At 38.4% G+C, this 23,134-nt stretch overlaps 1 pseudogene; it reads right to left on the bottom strand.

Moving 5' to 3' along the window:
- Positions 1 to 318: 318 nt before the first annotated feature.
- Positions 319 to 1,336, bottom strand: LOC143668779 (serine/threonine-protein kinase VRK1 pseudogene; annotated as a pseudogene).
- Between the last annotated feature and the right edge of the window lie 21,798 nt (positions 1,337 to 23,134).

Raw genomic sequence — 23,134 nt, 5'->3', positions numbered from 1 at the left:
TCATTCTTTTCATTGTGAATATCCCATTATCACAGCACCATTTGTTGAACTTTTTCTTCTTTTAAAGTACCTGGGGCAGAAGTCAAACCTGGGTCTCCCACATGGCAGGCAAGAATTCTACCACTGAACTATCCATGCAATCCCCTACAAAGCATTTATTTTAATAAAAAAAAGTTTATAAATATTTTTTCAATAACAAAGGTATCTAATTTTTAATTCCCCAACCCACCAGGACTCTCATGAAAATAAAACACTTAAAATAGAAAAGGAGAAAAAAGCCAAATGGTAAGAAAGAAGAAAAAAATTGGTTCACAGGATTTAACTTACTTCTGAACTCTTTATGGTTCTTATATGGTTTTGTACGGTCTCCTCTGTTTTTATATTCGAGCATTCCATATTGTCAACACTAGGTGCTGCGCTTTCCTCAATTTGTTTCTTTTGCTTTTTTGGTACTATTTTTGCTTGCAAACCTCCATTCTCCACGACACTGAGGTCCAGTGCACCGTCATCCTTACTTCCTGTACCTTTGAGTCTTTGCAAAAGTACAGCTCGTAAATTTTGATAATGAGGTTTTTCAGTCTAGTCCGGTAATTTCACTGTTTCTGTGTATTTAGCAATTTCACCTGGTTTGTTTTACTCAGGAAAACATTTGTCCATCAAGCCTGTATCTAATTTTGGAATCTCTAACATAGTTAAGATCTTTCAAATTATCGTCCCAAGGAAGACAGCCACTAAGCCACTTGGTCATTCAATAACCAAATATTTCCAAATCCCCCTCACCTGAAGAGCCATGCCATTCATTGTGTGCACCAATGCTGGTGACTTCAAGAGTGCCATCATGACCCCTTTTGGGGGGTATTCTTTGTGTTCCTTATGGGCTCTTTCTACATAATACTAATAAGGCCATAATCTACAGAGTACCACCTGGTAGGGATTCTTATAGCTCAAGGATTGAGGCCTTGATATTTCCACGTACATATTCACACTCATGGATATATTCCAGAATGTCTAGAATTCTTAACCTTAGCTGTAAGACAGCCTTTCAAGAAAACTTTTGGCATTTGCTTCTATATATTTTCATATATCTTCTTTCAAAGTGATCTATTATTGTAAACGTCTAACTTTTTCCATTTACCAGGTAGAACAGATCCCCCTTACCCCCAATACTTAGGAATACCAGGTACTTCAGTTTATGGGTACAAATCCATTTCTAAATTTGTCCTGGCTTAGCAGCTCACTGGTAGAACTTTAATTCAGTAAAGAGAGGTCCATTGTCACTGGATTCCCTAAGCTGTAGAGTGGTCGCGTTCTGCCCAGGACAAACGTCCCGCTGCATTCACCAATCCCATCCACACAGCGGTTTTTGAACTATGCTTTTCCATCATTTATTTTTCAAAGATAATGCTCCATGTTGCAGCTGGTCCACCATTATGCACCTGTTAGTGACAAGAATTCAGGGGGTCTGTGACAATAAATTCAGACTGCTGGTTCACTGCAACTGAAATGTGACTCCTACAAGCCTATCTGAACCAATGAGAGCATATGTTCCTGAGACTTAAACTCATTCTGAAGAATAGTCAAGGAAACATCTTCCCTGGAGATATAGTAGCATACGTTTGTTTTCTGAAATGGTTTAAGACAGAGTTAGAGGGTTGCTTTGTTCTGCCTTTGAGTTTGACAGAGGCTAGTACTTTAAACCTAAGCAAGCCATTTTTTTTTTCCTTTTCTTTCTTATTTTATTATTATTTTTTTTTTGGCAAGGGCAGGCTCTGGAAATTGTACCTGGGTCTCTGGCATGGCAGTACTGCCATTACACCTAAGCAAGCCTTTTAAACTCCCACAAAGTGGTCCCTCTTCTGAGTCGCTAACTGTTGTGACCCAAATTTTTGTTGATGATATCTTCATTTTCACATATATTATTTCCATTTATTTATTAAATTAAAGGTAGATTTATTTATTGGAATATTAGCATTATAGAATGCAGCCAAGAATTATAACAGCTCAGAGAGGGTTTAAGATACATGGAGCCTGAAGGAAAAGGAAAACAGAGGAACAATTAAAATACTAGCTTACATGGATAGCATTCATCACAGTTTCCATGGCACTTTTCCATAGATGATCTATAATAATCCAAGTCCTTGGTGGTAAATAACAGAAACCATTCTGGCTAATTGTAGCAGGAAATTAATGGATGGGAAGGATAATGAATAGTTTTGGGATTTACATGAACACCACAGCTGGGAAAACCATCAGTTCTAAGGGAATCAGGTTCCTTGTGGCACATCCAAAGTCATGCCACAGTCATGTCTAGTATGAGAGCCTTCCCAGGCTCTGCCAACGCCAGGGCACTTGCCACTGACGCCACTGACCTCTGAGGTTCACCTCTAACATTTCCTGAGTCTTTTCATTCCTCCCTCCAGATTCAAAGTCCCAGGGTGGGAACCACATCTGAATGGCCAACCCTCTGCCCCAATGTCAGGGAGAAAGAAAGAGAAAATGCTTACTTGCCCCATCCTTTGCATCTTGCTGTTCATTGCTGGGTAGCTGTATTAATTTTCTATTGCTGCAGAACAATGAACACAAACTAAGTGACCTAAAATAATGAGCATTGATTATCTCACAGTTTCTATAGGGAGAAGTCCAGCACAGCTCAGCTGGGTTTTCTGTTCAGGGTCTCACAAGGCCATAATCAAGCTGTTAACTGAGCTGCATTCTCATCTGGAAGTTCAACTGGGGAAGAATCTGTTTTGAATCATCCTTGAATGGTTGGTAGAATTCATTTATTTACAGCTGTCTGAGGTCCCCACTTTCTTGCTGGCTCTCAGGAGGACTGCTCTCAGTACCCAGTGGCCACGCTCAGCCCCTGGAGGCTGCTTTCAGTGCTTTGCCACATACCCCCCTGCCCCCATAGGCAGTGTACAACATGGCCATTGCTTCTTCAAGGCCAGCAAGAAAAACTCTCTGGCTTCAAATATCTCCCTTCAGAAAGGGCCCAGTTCCTCTTTCAATGGTTCACTTGATTAGAGAAGACCCACCCAGGATAATCTTCCTTTTGATGAACTCATTATTCATCAAATAATGATTATTAACCTAATCATGGTACTGAAATTCCACCATATGCTCAGACCCAACCCACAATCAAGCGGAGTAGGTTATCCAGGCCTTTTATAACCGGGTGTGGGAATCTTGGGCCATCTTAGAATTCTACCTACCACACTTTCCAAAAATTGACAAACATCTGACACGGGAGGAGAACATCAGGTATAGCCTCTCCAGCTTTAGAAGGGAAGAAACTAAGACTCAGAAGTTAGATTATTTGTTTGAACCTATGCTATTAAAAAATGGTGGAGAGGGCGGGCCACGGTGGCTCAGTAGGCAGAGTTCTCGCCTGCCATGCTGGGGACCCGATTCGATTCCCAGTGCTACCCAGGCAAACAAAAAAAGTGGTGGAGGTGGAACTTCAAGCCAGAAATTTTGACAGTGCCCTTCCCAATGCTAAATGGAAATAAATAGTAATAAATATAAACATTCATTAAAATAAAGGACTTGACAATTGATGGTACAGGTTCTGATGGAGAGTAAGAAAAGTGGAATAAAGATGGAAAGTTATGGCTGATGAGCCCAGCACCTGCTACTATAGTGTGCTCTTGGAGTACTGAAAATAACTCCAAGGAAGAACATGAGCTGCCTGTCTGATATCAGAGAGAATTGCATGACTATTTTTATTTATAATTTTTTTATTAAAGAAATTGTGGGTTTACAGAACAATCATGCATATGATTCCCATATACCACCCCTACACCAACACTTGCATTGGAGTGGAAAATTTGTAACAATTGATGATAACACTTTTTTGTGTGTGATTTTACTAGTTTTTTAGCAGTAGTTATGTTTGTTATAATTGATGAAAGATTATTAAGCAGCATTACAACTATTGTCTATAGTTTATGTAGGGGCATTTCCCCTATATCCCCTACCTATTATTTTTTCTTTCATGCATGTCTTTATTTTATTACTCGTCTACCCATACACATAAAGGAGTGTCCACTACAGGGTTTTTACAATCACATCGTCACATGATAAAAGCTATATGGATATGCAATCATTTTCAAAGATCAAAGCTACTGGATTACAGTTCAACAATTTCAGGTATTTCCTTCTGGCTATTCCAATACATTAGGAAATAAAAAGAAAGACCCGTATAATGATTCAGTAGTTATAATCATTTGCTAAATCCTAACTTCTCAGTTACATCTCCTTCTTCTCATTTGATCTTTCTCTCAATCTTCGGGGATATTTGGGCAATGACCATTTTAATTTCTTTATGCTGGAAAGGAGTGTTGACCTTATGGGGTAGAGGAATGAACCTGGTTGATGTTCCTAAGAGGCTGGTATCTCTGGGTGGTACGGTTTAACTGGCATAGGGACAACCTGGACACTTTAAATTTCTGGGAAAAAAAAAACCTACTCAGTAAAACTTTTACAATGTCTTAGATATAGCCCAGGGTATTCTTTGGGGTCTTCAAGAATACTGTTGGTTGGATCTTAGCATACTGTGACAATTTGCAATATCTGACCGAAGTTTTCATAAGAGTAAGCTCCAGAGTGACCTCTCAAGTATATTTGAAATCTTCTAGCCACTGCAACTTTTGTTTGTTTGTTTGTTTCATTTATTTTTCCCCTTTTGGAAAAGAGAGCATTGCCAATCCCAGGATGCCAGGGCCAGGCTCATCCCAGGGAGTCATGTCACATTTACCAGGGAGATTTACACCCCTCAGAGTCATGTCCCACATAAGGGGGCAGGGTAAGTTAGTTTATTTGCAGAGTTTGGCTTAGAGAGAAAAGTGACATCTGAGCAATAAAAGAGGTTCTCTGGGATGACTCTTCAGTTTGCAAGCTGCCAGAATGTGATATACCAGAGATGGAACTACTTTTAAAAAGGGGAATTTACTAAGTTGCGAGTTTACATGTCCAAAGCCATGAAAATGTCCAAATTAAAGCAAGGCTATAGGGTTGTCCAATCTAAGGCATCGAAGGAAAGAAACCTTGTTTCAAGAAGGCAGATGACATACAGGGTTTCTCTCTCAATTGGAAAGGCACATGGCGAAAATGGCAACATCTGCTAGCTTTCTCTCTAGGCTTCTTGTTTCATGAAGCTCCCTCAGGGGCATTTTCCTTCTTCATCTCCAAAAGTCTCTGGCTGCCATGGCTCTTGTGGTTTTTTCCAAAATCGTTCCTTCTTAAAGGGCTCCAATAAGCAATCCCACCTTGAATGGGTAGAGACACATCTCTATGGAAACTGTCTATAATCAAAAGTTACCACCCACAATTGGGTGGGTCACATCTCCATGGAAACAATAAAAAGATACAACCCAGCAATATTGAATGAGGATTAAAGGACATGGCTTTTTTTGGGTACACAACAGATTCAAATCACATAGTGACTCTTAGGCACCATTATAAGTAGGCTTAGCTTCCCTGTTACAAAAATAAGTTTCATAAAGGTAAGATCAAGGACTTGGCTTATTAAATTGGGAGACCTATTGTTTGAGAGAATATCAGTAATTTCCCAGGTCGAGGAGCCTAATAATTCCACATTTTTTCTCCAGTCCCTGAAGGGATCTTGTAATCCTTTTTTAAAATTTTTCTGCCCAAGATACTTTGGAATTTTTTAAAGGAGGAACTCATTAACACATTGGAGCAAGTATCAAATGTGAATATGCAGGATAGCAAAAGTCTCCAAGAAATACCAAGCAGGAGCTAGGGAGACCTGTTGCCAGAGCCCTGTAGCTATCTCTTCCTATCTCTGCCTCTCTGAGTATTCCCTGCTTCCTGTACTTTCCTTCATGGTTCAGACACTACCCTGTCTCCTGGAGAAGCCCTCCTGAAAAGTTAGCAAAGAAGACTTGAGTATGTGTCAAGCTATCCATATAACCTCCTTTCTCATCATCCCCCCAAAATCTCCCCTACCCGAAGTTTTCGAGAGGCAGGATATAGAAAGATAAAAGAGGTGAGGTTATCAAAGATATAGTTTGAAATTTTATAAATAATGAATTTTGTTGTCTAAGAAGATAGTAAACGCCTAATAAGTTTTGGGCCCACTCCTGGTCATGAAAAAGAAAGGGCATGCAGTGGACAGAGCAGATTTTAAAAACGCATCATATTCAAATGTGCCTGAACACATAAAGAGTGTATTAATGTCTTCTAACACATGAATGCCACATGCAATGAGCAAAAATAACTACTGGGAAATCTTGGTACCAGTCCTGACCCTGCCTCCATCCCACTGGGGGATCTTGGAGACATCATTTAGTCTTTTGTAGGCCTTCATTTCATCATCTGTAAAAATAAGAAGTTAGAGAATTTGATTTCTAAAATTCTTTCTGGCTTTTAAATTCAGGAATCCTTTGGTAGGCTAGTTAATGTGCAACAGTGATTATTAAGGAGACAAACCTCCTCCCTTGTCTCCAGGTAGGAGGGGTTTCATTCACAGTAATCATAGAAAGATGTGAACTTGACTGCCACTTTGGATTATATCCAACCACGGACATTATCCAGCCCTTTGGGCTATTTTGGGATACTTGCAGATTGTAGAAATACTTGCCACAGCCGTATCTCTGGCTATCTAGAAATGTGCATGTACTCATACACAGATACCCACGCACTACAGATACACAAGGCAGTGGAGACAGCAGGTCAACAGAGAGGAGCAGCAGAGTCAGCAGAGGCCAGGAGGAGAGAAGAATAGAAGGAATATTACGCCCCCACAGCTTTCACAAATTAGCATTATCCATATGCATCAACGCTAATTACAATAATCATACAATAATCATCTGCTTCTTCAATGAGTATGCTGCTTGATCCCGGAGTCTATTTTATTTATTTCAGAAATTTCTTTCTTCCTTTAGTTCATCCCTTAGGCTGCTCATGAACTCACTTCAGTGAAGGGTGAGGGATAACTCCATCGTCATAGGGCCTATTTGACTTGTCCCTGCCCCCACCCAACTCTCTTTAAAACACTCCTGACACTTTGAAAAAACAACAGTACATTGTTAAATGAACGCTTCTATCAACAACTCTTCACCTGTAACTTTTATTGCTGATGACCAAGGCCCAGGGGTATTTGCCCAGGCCCTGTCCAAAACACAAACGGAATGTCTGGGGCACATGCTCATTTTGTTGTTGCAATGTTTGTAAAAGGAATGCATATCTTTGCTATGACCTTAAAAGCCAATTGTATTCTCTTCCAGAGAGATACTGAAAAAACATTTTGAAAAAAAATAAGGAAAGAAAAACTTTCCATTCTGTGGCCATTTTGTCTTTCTGCTTCACACCAACACAGCATGACCATCCTTTAAAGGCTTTACCATTTTGGTTGCTTCCTCAATACATGATAGCTTCCCTTTCTCACCTACAATTCATTTTTCAGTGACACCCCCCCCCCCAAACACACACACTCATCCACTCCTCTTAAATGATTCTCTTTACAGTAAGAAGTTACCTCAAGCTGCCATATTCAATTGACTCAGTGCTTTCATTACTCAAACCATCTGTGGAACTTATTTGTGGTATGTACTCCCTTCTTCATGGAATTCTCTCCTCCCTTGGCTCCTGTTTTAGATTGAATCACATTTCCCACAAAGACCGGTTCAAGTCCTCACTCCCATCTTTTGGATGTGAACCTTTTTATAAATAGGAGCTTGAAGATGTTATTAGTTTAAGGTAAGGCCAAACTAAATCAGGGTGGGCCTTAATGCAAAAATGACTGGGATCCTTAACAACGGGAGAAATTTAGACTCAGGAGGAGGAGACAAAGGAAACAGATGGCATTATGCAATGCCAGTGAGCGACCGCCAAAATGCTACAGGCTCCAGAGAAAGCATGGCTGACACCTTGATTTCAGATTTCCAACCTCCGAACCTACAAGGCAATAAATTCATGTTGTTTAAGCCAATTACTCTGTGGTACTTTCTTACGGCACCCCAGGAAGAGCAAGATAGCTTCTGTGCTACATCACTCTGCTTTAGTCTTCTTTGGGGCTTTTCTCTCCAACCTGCTGCTGAAAAAGTTGCTGTTTGTCATAGCTCCATACCTCAGTCTTTTGCTCTTCTCATTTTTCATGCTTTTCAAGGCAACTCCATCTAAATTCATGATTTCTTCCTACCTATTCAATGGGGACTCCTTAATCTATTTCTCCAGCAAAGACTTCTCTTCTGGATACAAATTTATGTATTTCCATAACCAGTAGAAATCACCTTGAAGATGTCCCCCAGATACCTTGCACACAGTTGGGCCAAAATCAAACCCATTATCTTTTCCTCTTGAATCTGCTACCTGTATGCTGTTTCTCATCTCCATGAGAACAGCACTCCCCCTCACCCACCCATTTGCCAAAGCCTGGTAACTGGGAGCAACCTTACATGTTTTATGTGTCTCTGTTTCCTCATATGTAAAATAAGGCTATTTAGTGAATATTCTTCACGGGGAATGAGGATTAAGTGAGTTAATACATTTAAATTCTCAAGAAAATGCATGACACAAAATAAGTTATTAACAAATATTAGCTGATAATTATTTCTTCAGCTCATTCTGTTTATTAATGCCACAAGAGTACATTAAATATTACCTTATATAATTATCTTGCCAACTTCTTCTCACCCTTATCTATACTGCCTTGGTTTTGATCTGTTCACTATACCACATAGAATACTAGGACAGCCTCCTAACTATTTCCCTGCATTTCCCCAGCTACCTGTATAATCTTTGCAACACATGGTGATGAGAGTGAACTTTTCAAATTGTCGTTATGATCATCTCATTTCTCTGGTCAAAATTCTTCATTGGCTCCTCAAGCTTTCAGACAAAGTTCAAATTCCTTCACATTGCTTAACTCACTAGTCCCTGTTGGGAGAGGTAATTCACTATGGATCCTGAATGAATGTCCCTGCCTGTTCTTCCTGAATGTCCCAGATGGCAAGGGCCATCCATCTCCTGATATTAAGTAGTCCCAGTAGCTAGTCACATAAGCAAATAAATAGATCAAGGTGACCACAGCACAACTGCCACGTAACTACCTACTCCCTAGGAGAGAAGGACTAGCTAATTTGCTGCTTGATAAAAGTTCCTCATTGCAATACAAGCTCATCACATATGTATAACATCTGGGTTCATCCTACTGCCCATGTGGGATGTGAGGAAGAGGGAAACTGATGCAGCTATGCTGAGGCTTATACTGTGGCTTTGCCATGAATGATGAACTTATGTCTTCTGCCAGTATTCAGGAAACTGGCAAACTAACTTCTTTCAAGTATTTCACCAAGTACTTGAAATATCATGCTTTTCACCATTTTGGCAGCCACATCCTCATATCTCTCATTCTATCCCTCATTCTATGTCACAGTTATCCTGACCTATTTTCTGCTTTTGTGCCTTAAAATATCCTAGTTTCTATTCCTGAAAGCATAATTCCTTTTTATCAACAAGCTAAGGTACTATCTCCTATAGGAAGCCTTCCTTGACTTTTAGTCTGATGTTGATCCCTTTCTTTTCTTCTCCCATAGTCCCCTGTGCATTTATCTGCCTATTTTCTTCATCCATCTTCTCTACTTGACAGAAAGCTTCTTGAGGGTAGGGGGTCATGCCTTACTTGTCTTTGTATATCTGAAATCTGGAGACTTTGTATTCTGCAGTACTTGACATATAAATGTTCAATAAACATTGAATGATTCAGTGAATGACTAAACTCTGGGAGGTTTCATCCATTCTGATAGATGAACTTTGTAAACTATCTTTTGTCTTCCTTTTGCTCTCCATGTTTTTCCCTCTCCTTTTACTTTCTCATTTCTTTTTCTTCTATTCTAAATTACACCCTAGTCTTATTGGTTGGCCTGATTAAATAGACTAACACAAGGCAAAGGTGGAACTACAGAGGGGAAAGATGGAAGAGTAGGGAGCTCCAGGACTCGATCCAGCCTCCACAACAGACAGTAAACATCCAGGAAATGTCTGGAACACCTGCACTGGGGCTCTGGAAACAGAAGAACCCTGCACAGCATGCAGGAAAGAGCAGGAGGAAGACACCAATGAACTGTAGTGAAGAATTCTGAGTAGCTCTCTCCATGTCAGCAGCAGCTGGTACCCATCTCCCACTCCCATGGTGGACTGCCTGAGGATCCAGCCCTTGGCTGGCTGCTGCTGTAAGAAAAAAAAAGTCCTTTACCCCAAGAACAGGGGTGGGGGTTAAGAAGGGTCATCCCTGAGCACCGACCATGACTTTTGATTACTGACTCAAATTGCTAAGCCCATGCTCTGAGACCAGCTATTATCTCAACACTCCTCGGACAAAAGCAGGTGGTAGTCTCTGCTTCAACTCCACCCCTGATAGGGGTGGAAGAAAGAGCAATTTTAAAACACAGTTCCTTCTTAGGACTGTAGGGAACAGTCGTTGAAGGGCAGCTCATCCACTAGAATGGGGCATGCGGTGAGGGAAGAGCATGGCAAACCACTGATTATGGCTTTTGATTAATGAATTTAGGTCACTGGTCAGTTCTGAGCTGCAATTTCAACCTACTCTGGACAAAAGAAGCCAGCAGCCTCAGTTTCAACCCAGCACCTGAGAGAGGCAGAGCCCCTAGAGATTTAAAGTCACAGTACCTCATTAGGACTATAGGGAACAATTTGATGAAAAGGCCATCTGCCAGGAAAACCAGGAAAGCACAGATTCAGGGAGACATCATACAGATGCTTGGCATCCTTCCTGGTCCCCACCCCCCCACCCCAGGCATTTTAGAACTGATATATGCCCCTAGGTGGATCTCTGACCTTGTTTTGACTGGGAAAAGTGGCTTGAAAAAGTCCACTCTGGGGTGACCCACTTCTCAGAAGTTTTCCTCCTGGGAAAAGCAGCTGCAGACCACAAAAAGACAGCTAAAAAATTATAAAGTCAAATAAAAAATAAACAGAACAGATAAAGATTCCCAGAGGAAAAGTGCTTTCTCCTGAGGGTGAAAAAGCTACACAAATAGTAAAATCTCAAAAATTATACCATACATTCAGGACAAGAATAAGACAAAGCAGAGCTTAAAAACTCTGATCAAACATAAGGTCTAGAAGATGTTGAAGTGAGTGTCAAAGAAGAACCTTAACACAAAAGCAATCAACCTTAAAATCCTAGGCAAGAGAGAGAGATTAACGTCCAGAGTAAATTTGTCAAAATAATCAGATGCCTAAGACATCAACAGAAATGTACAATCCTTATCAAGAAAGAGCAAGATATGACCAAATCAAAGGGCCTAATCACAACTTCCGAGGAAACACAGAATTTGGAATAACTACTCAAAGATTTTCAAACAAATCTCCTAAATCAATTCAAGGAGATGAAGAAATATATGGCTAAAGGGATAAAAGACTGATACTGTGTGAGCATTAAAGAGTTTGCAAGTATAAAAATAAAAACAACAGAAATTACGAGAATTAAAGGCACAATCGAAGAGTTTACTAATACACTAGAAGCATACAACAGAAGATTTGAACAGATGGAAGAAAGAATTAATAAGCTACAGGACAACACAAATGAAATCTTACAGACAGAAGAGCAGATTGAGAAAAGAATGGGGAGACTTGAGCAGTTCTCTTAGATTTGAATGACAGTACAAAGCACACAAACATAAGTGTCATGTGTGTCCCAGAAGGAGAAGGGAAAGGAAAAGGAGCAGAAAACATTTGAGAAAACAATGGCCCCAAATTTCCCAACTCTTATGAAAGATAAATATATGTACGTCCAAGAAGTACAATATGCTCTGAACAGAATAAATCCTAATAGACCTACTCTAAGACACATACTAATCAGGACGTCAAATGACAAAGATAAGGAGAGAATCCAGAAAACAGCAAAAGAAAAACTATTAGTCGCATACAAGGGAGCCACAATAAAACTAAGTTCTGATTTTTCATCAAAAGTCATGGAGGTGAGAAGGCAATGGTATGATATATTTAAGGTACCAAAAACTTCCAACCAAGAATTCTTTATCCAGCAAAACTGTCATTCAAAAATGAGGGAGAGTTTAAAATATTCACAGACAAACAGAAACTAAGAGAGTTCATCAACAAGAGATCTGCCCTACAAGAAATACCAAAGGGAGTTCTGCAAGCTGAAAGGAAAAGACAAGAGAGAGAGGCTTGAAACAGAGTTTAGAAATTAATATTCTCAGTAAGGATAAATAAAAAGGGTAAAAAGGGAAACAAAAATAAACAAACAAATAAACAGAAGATATGACATATAAAAAAAGAAAGGATAAAATGACTGGAGTAAGTATTACCTTTACAGAAATAATGTTGAATGTTAGTGGATTAAACTCCCTGATCAAAAGATGCATATTGGCAGAATGGATTTAAAAAGTATGATCCACCTATAAGTTATTTACAAGAGAATCACCTTATGCTCAAAGACAAAAAATTGTTGAAAGTAAAAGCTTGGTAAAAGATATTCCACACAAACAATAACCAAAAAGAACGGGGAGTAACTATACTAATACCAGACTTTAAGTCAAAAGCTGTTATAAGAGACAAAGAAGGAACACTATATATTAATAAAAGGGGCAATCCACCAAGAAGAAATAACAACCATAAATATTTATGCACCTACATGAAGCAAACATTGGAAAAACTGGTGGGGGAAATAGATGTTTCAGCATTAATAGCTGGAGACCTCAATATACCACTCTCATCAATACATAGAATATTTAGACAGAGGATCAATAAAGAAACATAGAAATTGTATAATATAATAAATGAACTGGACCTAATAAACATGTACAGGACTTACACCCCAAAACAGCAGGATATACATTCTTCTCAAGTAATCATGGATCTTTTTCCAGGATAGACCACACATTGGGTCACAAAACAGATCTCAATAAATTTAAGAAAACTGAAATTATACTAAGCACTTTCTCTGTTTATAATGGAATGAAGCTAAAAATCAATAATAGACAGAGAACTGGAAAATTCACAGATGTATAGAAGTCTTAAATAAGCAGTGTGTTAAAGAAGAACTTACAAAGAAATTGGTCAGCATTTTGTGACAAATTAAAATGAGAACACAACATATCAAAACTTATTGGATGAAATTAAGGCAGTGCTGAGAGGGAAGTTTATAGCCCTAAATGCCTACATTAAAAAAGAAAACCTAAAATCAAAGACTTGACCCTTGTAAAAAATAGAAAAATAAAAGCAATGTAATCCCAAAGGAAGTAGAAGGAAAGAAATAAAAAATATCAGAGGAGAAATAAATGAAATTGAGAATAGGAAAATAATAGGGAGAATTAAGAAAACCAGAAGTTGTTTCTTTGAGAAGATAAATAAAATTGACAAACCACTGGCTAGACTGATGAAGAAAAAAAGAGAGAAGAGGCAAATAAATAAAATCAGAATGAGAGGAGGCACATTACTACAGACCCCACAGAAATAAAAAAAATACTAAGAGGATACCATTAATAATTGTATGCTAACAAATTAGACAACTTAGATGAAATGGAAATATTCTTAGAAATACATGAACAGCCTACACTGACCCTAGAAGAAATAGAAAACCTCAACAGATGAAACACAAGTAAAGATATTGAATCAGTCATCCAAAACCTCCCCAAAAGAAAAAACCAGGACCAGATGGCTTCATAGTTGAGTTCTACTAATCAATGCAAGAAGAATTAATGCCAAGCCTGCTCAAACTTTTTCAAAAAAATCAAAGTGGAGGGAACACTACTTAACTCATTCTATGAAGCCAATATCACCCTAATCCTTAATAACAAAGCCAAATAAAGACACTACAGGGAAAGAAAATTACAAGACAAATTTATCTAATGAATATGGAAAGAAAATTACAAGACCAATTTATCTAATGAATATCCCCAACAAAATACTTGCAGATCAAATCCAACAACACAATAAAATAATTATATGCCAGAATCAAGTGGGTTTTGTCCAAGGTATGCCAGGGTGGTCTAACATAAGAAAATCTATTAATGTAATACAATACATTAACAAATTGAAGGGGGAAAACTACATGATTATCTCAATTGACAAGAAAAAAATTAGCAAAACCCAACATCCTTTCTTGATAAAAAACACTTAGAAAAATAGTAATAAAATGAAACTTCTTCAACATGATAAAGGGCATATATGAAAAATCCACAGCTGACATCATGCTCAATGGTGAAACACTGAAAGCTTTGGGACAAGACAAGGATGCCCACCATCACCACTCTTATTTAACATTGTGCTGGAAGTTCTAACCAGAGCAGTTAGGCAAAAAAAAAAAAAGGCGAAAAAAGATCAAAACTGAAAGGAAGAAGTAAAGTTTTCACTATTTGCAGTTGACATAATGCTACATATAGAGTCCTGAAAAATTAACAACAAATTACTAGAGCTTATAAATGAGTACAGCAAAGTGGTGGGATACAAGATTATCTAGCAAAGACCTGTAGAGTTTCTGTACACTAGTAATGAGCAATCTGAGGAGGATATCAAGAAAAAAATTCCATTTACAATAGCAACTAAAAAAATCAAATATCTAGGAGTAAATTTAAACAAGAATGTAAAGAACTTGTACTCAGAAACTACAAAACATTGTTAAAAGATATCAAAGAAGGTCTAAATAAATGAAAGGACACTCCATGCCTATGAATGGGAAAACTAACTATCATTAAGATGTCAATTCTCCCAAATCAATTCAATGAATTCCAATTCAGATTCAATGCAGTCTGAACCAAAATTCCAATAGCTGACTTCACAGAATTGGAATAGCTAATTTTCAAATCTATTTGGAAAGGTAAGGGTCTCCAAACAGCCAAAAACATCTTGAAAAAGAACAAAGTTGGAGGACTTATGCTTCCAGACTTTAACACATATTGCAAAGATACAGAGGTCAAAACAAAACGGTGCTGGTGTAAGGTTGGTTATATTGACAAATGGAATCGAACTAATAGCTCAGAGTTAGACTCTCACTTCTACAGCCAATTGATACTTGACAAGGCTGCCAAGTCCATTCAACTGTGAAAGAACAATCTCTTCAATAAATAGTGCCAAGAAAATTGGATATACATATGCAAAAGAATGAAAGAAGACCCTTATCTCACACCATGTAAAATAATTTAATCAAAATGGATCATGGACCTAAATATAAGAACCATGACTATAAAACTCCCAGAAGAATAAGGAAACATCTTCAAGAATTTGTGGTAGGCAATGGTTTCTTAGACTTTAGATGCAAAGCACAAGCAATGAAATAAAAAAATAGATAAATGGGATCCTCTTAGAATTAAAAAAACTTTTGTGCATGAAGTAACTTTGTCAAGAAAGTGAAAAGGCAACCTGTTCACTGGGAGAAAATATTTGGAAACCACATATCCAGTAAGAATTTAATTTGCAAAATATATAAAGAAATCCTACAACTCAGCAATAAAAAAAGACCCAATGACAAAATGGGCAAAAGTTTTGAATAGACATTTCTCCAAAGAGGATATACAAATGATTAAGAAGCACATGAAAAGATGTACAACATCACTAGCTATTAGGGAAATACAGATCAATACTACAAATGAGATATCATTGCACAACTAGTTGAGCAGCTACTATTTAAAAATATATAACACTACAAGAGTTGGAGAGAATGTAAAGAAATAGGAACACTCATTCATTGTTGGTGGGTATGTAAAATGGTGTAGCTTCTACAGAAGACAGTTTTGCTGTTCCTCAAGAACCTAGGTATAGAATTACCATATGATCTGACATTCTCACTACTAGGTATATACCCAGAAGAACTGAAAGCAGGGACTGGAATAGATATTTTCACATCGATGTTCACAGCAGCATTATTCACAATTGTCAAAGATGAAAGCTACCCAAATGTCTATCAACCAATGAATGGATAAGCAAAATGTGGTATATACATACAATGGAATATTATTCAGCTCTAAAAAGAAATGAAATCCTGAGGCATGCAACAACCTGGATAAACCTTGAGGACATTATGCTGAATCAAATAAGCCAGGCATGAAAGACAAATATTGTATGCTCTCACTGATATGAACTAATTATTATAAGAAAATTCATAGAGTTAGAGTCTAGAATATAGATTACCAGGACTAGATCAGGGTTAAGGAAAGGGGAGTTGATGCTTAACTTGTACAGATTTTCTATACAGTTTGCTGATAAAGGTTTGGAAAAGGATGGTGGCAGTGGTAGCACATTATCATGAGTATAATTAGCAGAACTGAACTCAATTGGGGAATGTGGTTAAAAGGGGAAACTTTAGGATATATATATATATATATACGTGTTCTAGTCTGCTAGCTGCCAGAATGCAATATCCCAGAAATGGAATGGCTTTTGCAAAGGGAAATTTAATAAGTTGCAAGTTTATAGTTCTAAGGCCGAGAAAATGTCCCAATTAAAACAAGTCTATAGAAATGTCCAATCTAAGGCATCCAGGGAAAGATACCTTGGTTCAAGGAGACCAATGAAGTTCAGGGTTTCTCTCTCAAGTGAGAAAGCACCTGGTGAACAGGGTCAGGGTTTCTCTCGCAGCTGGAAGGACATATGGCAAACACAGCGTCATCTGATAGCTTTGTCTTCTGGCTTCCCTTCACAAAGTTCCCGGGGAGGCATTTTCCTTCTTCATTTCCAAAGGTCGCTGGCTGATGTACTCTCTGCTTCTTGTGGCTATGTCATTCTGCTTTCTCTGAATCTCTCACTTTCTCCAAAATGTTTCCTCTTTTATAGGACTCCAGAAACTAATCAAGACCCATCCAAATGGGTGGAGACATGCCTCCATTTAATCCAGCTTAACAACCACTCCTCATTAAATCACATCTCCAGGGAGATGATCTAATTACAGTTTCAAACATACAATGCTGAATAGGGATTGGAAGAAATGGCTGCTATTACAAAATGGAATTAGGATTAAAATATTAAAACCTTTTGTAGGGTACGTACATCATTTCAAACCAGCACAATATGTTACTAGAATAAAAATGGAAAGATAAAACATAGGACTGTACAACACAGTGAGCCCTACTGTAGATGAAGGATTTTTAGTTAATAATAAAAAATGTTCTTTCATGAATTATAACAAATATTTGACACCCGTACAAGGTATTAAAAATAGGTGGTCTATGGGAAAAAAAATAAAAACCTAATGTAAACTATGGACAAGAGTTAATAATACTATTTTAAGAATCTTTCATCAATTGTAACAAATATAACTACAATTTTTAAAAAGTTAGTACAATTATTTTAAAAGTGCTATCAACAATTTTAACAAATGTTCCATACTGGTGCAAGATAAATGGGAATCCTGTATTTCATGAAGCATTGTTCTATAAACCCACAACTTCCTTAACAACAACAAAAAAATTTCAAGAAGTAAGTAGAGAGATGGGACAACAGAAAACTGACCTTGAGAAGCCAGGATTCCCGGTATTTTTAAGCCAGTGATGCAATTAATGGCAGCTGTTAACACCTAAGTTTTTAGGGAAAAAATGTGACATTAAATAAAATGATCTTGCTCTGAAGAACAATTGTTTTTTAAAAAAATTTCAACTACAAAGCCCTGAAATTGATTTTATGCACTAGTGGGGAAATTAATCTCATTTCATATATCCAGGGTATAAACAGAGGTTTTCAAACTTCCTCCCTCTCCCAATTTCCTGGGAGGTGCGAGAACAAATTAAGTGGCATGGATGAGATGCTTTAGGTGCTCTGTGTCTCTTTTATTTACCCTCCCCCCTTTCTGGTGATAAATAATGGGCTATGGCAAATAGAAAATTGCCCAGGACCTTGGCTGACTTCAAACGAATTTGCTACTGGTGCAATGGAAAACACAATCTACCTTTAAATGAGCCCTCCTTTTTACTTAACAGCCTTCCCAGGCAGCAAATGCCACAAATCTAGGAGGGGCATCCTAGTATGCATTAAAAAAATGCATGACCTAACAAATAATGTTCTTGGTATAAATGAGTAATTCTATCGTGGCTACTTTAAATAGGAACATCGTCAGAGGGAAATCAACATTTCTTTCCTGGGGAAAATATGGATCTTCTACTATATCCTTAACTATTGTCCGAATTCTGGCTATGTTTTAAAACTGTGCTAGGGCGGGCCACGATGGCTCAGCCAGAGGACCCGGGTTCGATTACCGGTGCCTGCCCATGTAAAAAAAAAAACAAAAAAACAAAACTGTGCTAAATGAAAAAATGACTTAATTCTTCATCCTGGTGCGCTTTATTAGTGAGCAAGTTATTAAGTTATTCTTTCTTAGCTTTAAACTCAACCTTCTAGACTGAGCTTTGTAATTCCAGGACAGGTACACTGCAATCCACATTCCCACCACTTGCTTCCAGTTTGTCTCTTCTGATAGGGAGTGATAGGAGGAGACTGGAAACCTGGAGGAATAAGAAGGGACTTGCGTCTTCTTCTTGTCTCAGTGTCACCCAGCCTTACTTCTTCACCTTGCCAGTGACAGTTTGCTACAATCAGAAGTTGATTCCAACTTGTCACCTTCCAAGTGCCCTCACAGAAACATCAGCAGACTGGAATGAGTGTCCCTGCGGCCCTTCCTCCAAGCTCAGAGACAGCACCACTGGCTGTCAGATCTCCCCTCTCAGAGGTCTCAATTTTACAACCATGGGGCGCCTTTTCCAAGCTTCTATGCTTTAATTCCAACCTCTTCTCTTTCTTCTCCCAACTCCGGGGCAGCGTTTTAGTTTCCTAAGCTGCTCAAGCAAAAAATAAGAAATGGGTAGGGTTAAGCAATGGGAATTTATTAGCTCATGGGTGGAGGCTCATCCAAATCAGGTGACATCGAATCTTCTTCTCAAAGACTGTGGTGCTGTGAGGCTGGTTTCCAACCATCCTTAGTCCTGAGCTTGTCACATGCAAGGCCCATGGCAGTGTCTCTTTAGCTCCCCCTTCTCTACTGGGTTCTATGTTCAGCTTCTTGCTTCCTGTGGCTTTTTCTCTCTGTGTCTGAATTCTATTCTGTTTATAAAGGACTCCAGCAATAGGGTTAAGGCTCATCCTGACTGAGGTGGGACAAACCTTCACTGAAGTAGCCTCATCAAAAGGTCCTACTGACAATGTGTTCACACCTGCAAAAATGGGTTAGGTTTAGTTAATGTTTTTCTGGGGTACGCACAAGGAGGTGTGTGCTTTCTGCACTTGCTTCTTCCAGGATATGATGGTGTTCTCTTTATGTCTTTTCATTCTTCAACAGCTAGTTAATGAATATTTGCATTAAATTTCTCATTTACAAGAATCAGAATTTTCTGTCTCCTGACTGGATCCTGACTTCTACATGAAAAAGACAATAGGAAATGAATTTTTTTTACTGCTTTGCTCACATACTTTTTTTATAATGGGTTTTCCTCAGTATATGTATTTCTATATCTATATCTATAGATACATACGCACAGAGGCAGATATGCATATATCATAGGGAATTTCGTTTACAAATTTTTTTTCTTTTGGGTTGAGAATTGAACCTAGGTTTTCCGTATGGCAAGAATTCTACCACTGAACTACCTGTATACCCTCTCATATACCTTGTTTTGAGTACAATAATGAGCTACTTGCCAAGGAGATACAGGATTCTTGTAACCAATGGCATGCTGTGGCATCACAGTTAAGGAAATTATTACCTGTGGTTGATTTTGATGGAGTGCTTACTCAAGCAAAAGCCCTGGGGGAACCAGGGTTGCTGCCCTTGATTATGGCAATAATGATGAATTTGAAGACTTGTAGCCTGCAATGGCTTCTTCTGAGTGCATCAGAGTACTTATGCGAAGAGAATGATGGGCTTGCATCTTTAAATTCTCAGCTCAAGTCATAATTAGAACACCAGAAAGTTTGTATGCCATTCCTGAATGAATCTTATCTAGTTCTATTATTTACTTGCTGGAAATAAGACATAAAGGTTAATTGCGAAGATTGCAGATTTATAATTGAAGTTGAATTCACAGGTTCTCAAGCATCAGCTGGGAAGGAGAGAAATCCTGAGGCTCAGAATAGAGACATCTGGGTGGATTAAGATGAAGCTCAGAATCCTCAACTATTGAGACATTCTGAACCTCCCTTGCCAGTGTAAGAAGTCTACCATGTCTTCCTTTAGTAACAATAATGGGGAAGCTGACTTGCCAGGAAATGCCTGTTCCCCTCAGGACCCATCCGAATCATCCATTGTTGCCACTGTACCCACAATTAAGGTCAGATCTCAGCATGCTCCCAGAGGGCATAAGTAAAGTCTGACCCAGAAGGAAGTAGTTACGCTATTACATTTTAGTCACACCACAAGAATTGTAAGATTGTGCTAATTTATAACAGCTGAAACCTTTGCACTTGCATCAAGGACTACGTGTGGAATTGAATTCTTGTAAGCAATTCTTGTAACCAATGGCATGCGGTGGCATCACAGTTAATGAAATTATTACCTGTGGTTGATTTTGTTGGAGTGCTTACTCAAGCAAGAGCCTTGGGGAAACCAAGTAGCTGCTGCACTTGACTTCATGGCAATAATGATGACTTTGAAGTCTTGTAGCAAGTCCAAGAGTGTTAGACCAGGCAGAATGGAATATAAAACTGGATTGGGCTGAATTCATTGATACGGGTAAACTTACCAGAGATACTGGATTAAATGTCTTAGCTCAGGCAGCTCCAAGTGACTCTAATGGTTTGTTTGGTTGGCAGATTGAATCAGCAGTGCCTATGTTTAATGAGATTGAGATGTCTGATGTTCCCCGGTAAAACCTAAAGAAATTGAAACGCTTGGGGAAACATGAATGTCAATGTAGAGTTATCATGTGCAACCTATGCACCCTGCCCCCACTCTCCACATCCCAAGAAGGCCCAAAGAATTCTCCCTTCACCAAAGCACTGAGATTAGTGAGGGAGTAACAGCATTCCGGCTGTCCTCTAGGACGGTGGTGGAGATGCTTCTCACTGGAGATTTCAGTGGAGGTTATGAGATCCCAGAGTAGCATGGGCTAATTGATAGCATTTACCACCAAAGGCAAAGTGAATGAGTTTACGGGAATGAGCAGCAAGACAAATGATAATTCGAATGTTTTGGCATACAGTGATCATTGTCCCCGGGATTCCAGTAGATGGGCCCCCTATGAAAATGTTACTTGTTCTAAGTTAGAGTTTACCAAACTTTTCCAGTTGAGGGCAGAGAGTGAATATTTTAGGCTCTGTAGGTAAAGAGGTAAAAAATGAAGATATTATATTGATACTTACATAACCAAAGAAAAAACAAAATTTGCACTGTCAAAATTTAAAATACAATAATTCAAATTGGGTATTTGCTTTGTAATACAGGTTTACTATTGAGAAGAATGAAATGTTTTGGGAGAGGATGGCATTTTACATAATTGCAGTTCAAAGTTAATGTTTCCTCTATCAAAATGGTTTGCCAACACCCACCTGCTAGTGATGATCGTTAATGAAATTTTGCAAAGATTCCACCTTTGAAACTAACTTCTCATGCATATAGGTCTTGCAGAATATTGGTATCAATTAAGGAGCACATAATTTTATTCGAGCATATTTACTGCTTGGAAGGCATTTTTAGAATTCTATTGGCATCTTCTCTTGATATTTGCCTTCTAGCAGGTCATTGCATTGCAGATTAGTCACTTTAAATAAAGGTTTAGGTAGATGTTCCTGAACTGCATAGTTAAATAGATTTTGAAATATGGAAATTCCTTTGCACTTGCATCAAACTCTGAAAAACAGTGCAGGGACTGTAGTTTGAGCTTAGAAAATATATCCACTGCAAATTTATGTGGGAATGGAAATCTCACCTTTTGTTTTAACCTCTGACAGCACAGGATGGATATAGCAGCTTGATATTATTTGCGATTCAAACAACATGAGTTCATTGAAATGACTTTACTGTAGTATAAGTTCCTCATGTATAAATTCCACTTGCCTTGTAATTTTAGATTTAATCCATTAAGAAACTGTATCAAATATGTAGTAAAAGTCAATTTCTAATTCAGTGTTTAAAAATAGAGGTTGGGGGGCAGTTCTTCTCTTTCAGAAAAAATTAAATCTATTCCCTGAGCTAAAAAAAAAATTGCCACTGCTAAACATCAAACTATTGCGTGGTAGGGGAAGTCGGAATATACAGCCTGTGTTTCTGATAAAAATTCATGAAACTGACAACAGTTAAGTTCCTGACAGCAAATGAAGTTCACCAATGTCATTACTGACATAACAGCGCATGATAGAGTCACATATTTTCCACAAAGAGTGTATTAGTTAGGGTTCTCTAGAGAAACAGAATCAACAGGGAACATTTGCAAATATAAAATTTATAAAAGTGTCTCACGTGACCGCAGGAATGCAGAGTCCAAAATCCACAGGGCAGGCTTCAAGCCGATGACTCTGATGGACAGCCTGGATGAACTCCGCAGGAGAGGCTCATCAGCCAAAGCAGGAATGGAACCTGTCTCCTCTGAGTCCTCCTAAAAAGGCTTCCCATGATTAGATTTAGCATCACTAATTGCAGAAGACACTCCCCTTTAGCTGATAACAAATGAAATCAGCTGTGGATGCAGCTGACATGATCATGACCTAATCCTATGAAATGTCCTCATTGCAACAGACAGGCCAGCGCTTGCCCAATCAGATAAACAGGTACCACAACTTGGCCAAGTTGACACGTGTCCCTAACCATGACAAAGTGCCTGTTGATGCATAACACAACAAATAAACATAGGTTTTAGGCATCATACATTTTCACAAGCTTTGTAAATTGGACCAAATGAACTTTTTTTTTCCTCCCCATATATTGTAACTACCTTTAGTTGTAATATATCATAGCAGATTCCATTACAGGTTACATTGAATTAGTGTTGTCTCAACTTTGAAAATATTCTCACCTGAATTTATTCCATGCAGACTATTCACAGAGGCTAATTCTCCACACATTTCCAACTTGGCATTGACCCCTTGAATAAATGATGGAGTATCACATCTGTCAACTCATCCACTGCCAAAGGAAACCACTCAACATCATCTGCCTTATTTTTTTAATTGACTGTTGATATTTGACCCAATATGCTCAACTCCTCAAGCA

This window comes from Tamandua tetradactyla, chromosome 25 (genome assembly GCF_023851605.1).
Source record: "Tamandua tetradactyla isolate mTamTet1 chromosome 25, mTamTet1.pri, whole genome shotgun sequence".
NCBI classification, from domain to species: domain Eukaryota; kingdom Metazoa; phylum Chordata; class Mammalia; order Pilosa; family Myrmecophagidae; genus Tamandua; species Tamandua tetradactyla.
Note: the sequence above shows the minus strand (reverse complement) of the source record. Positions and strands in the feature narration are given on the sequence as shown.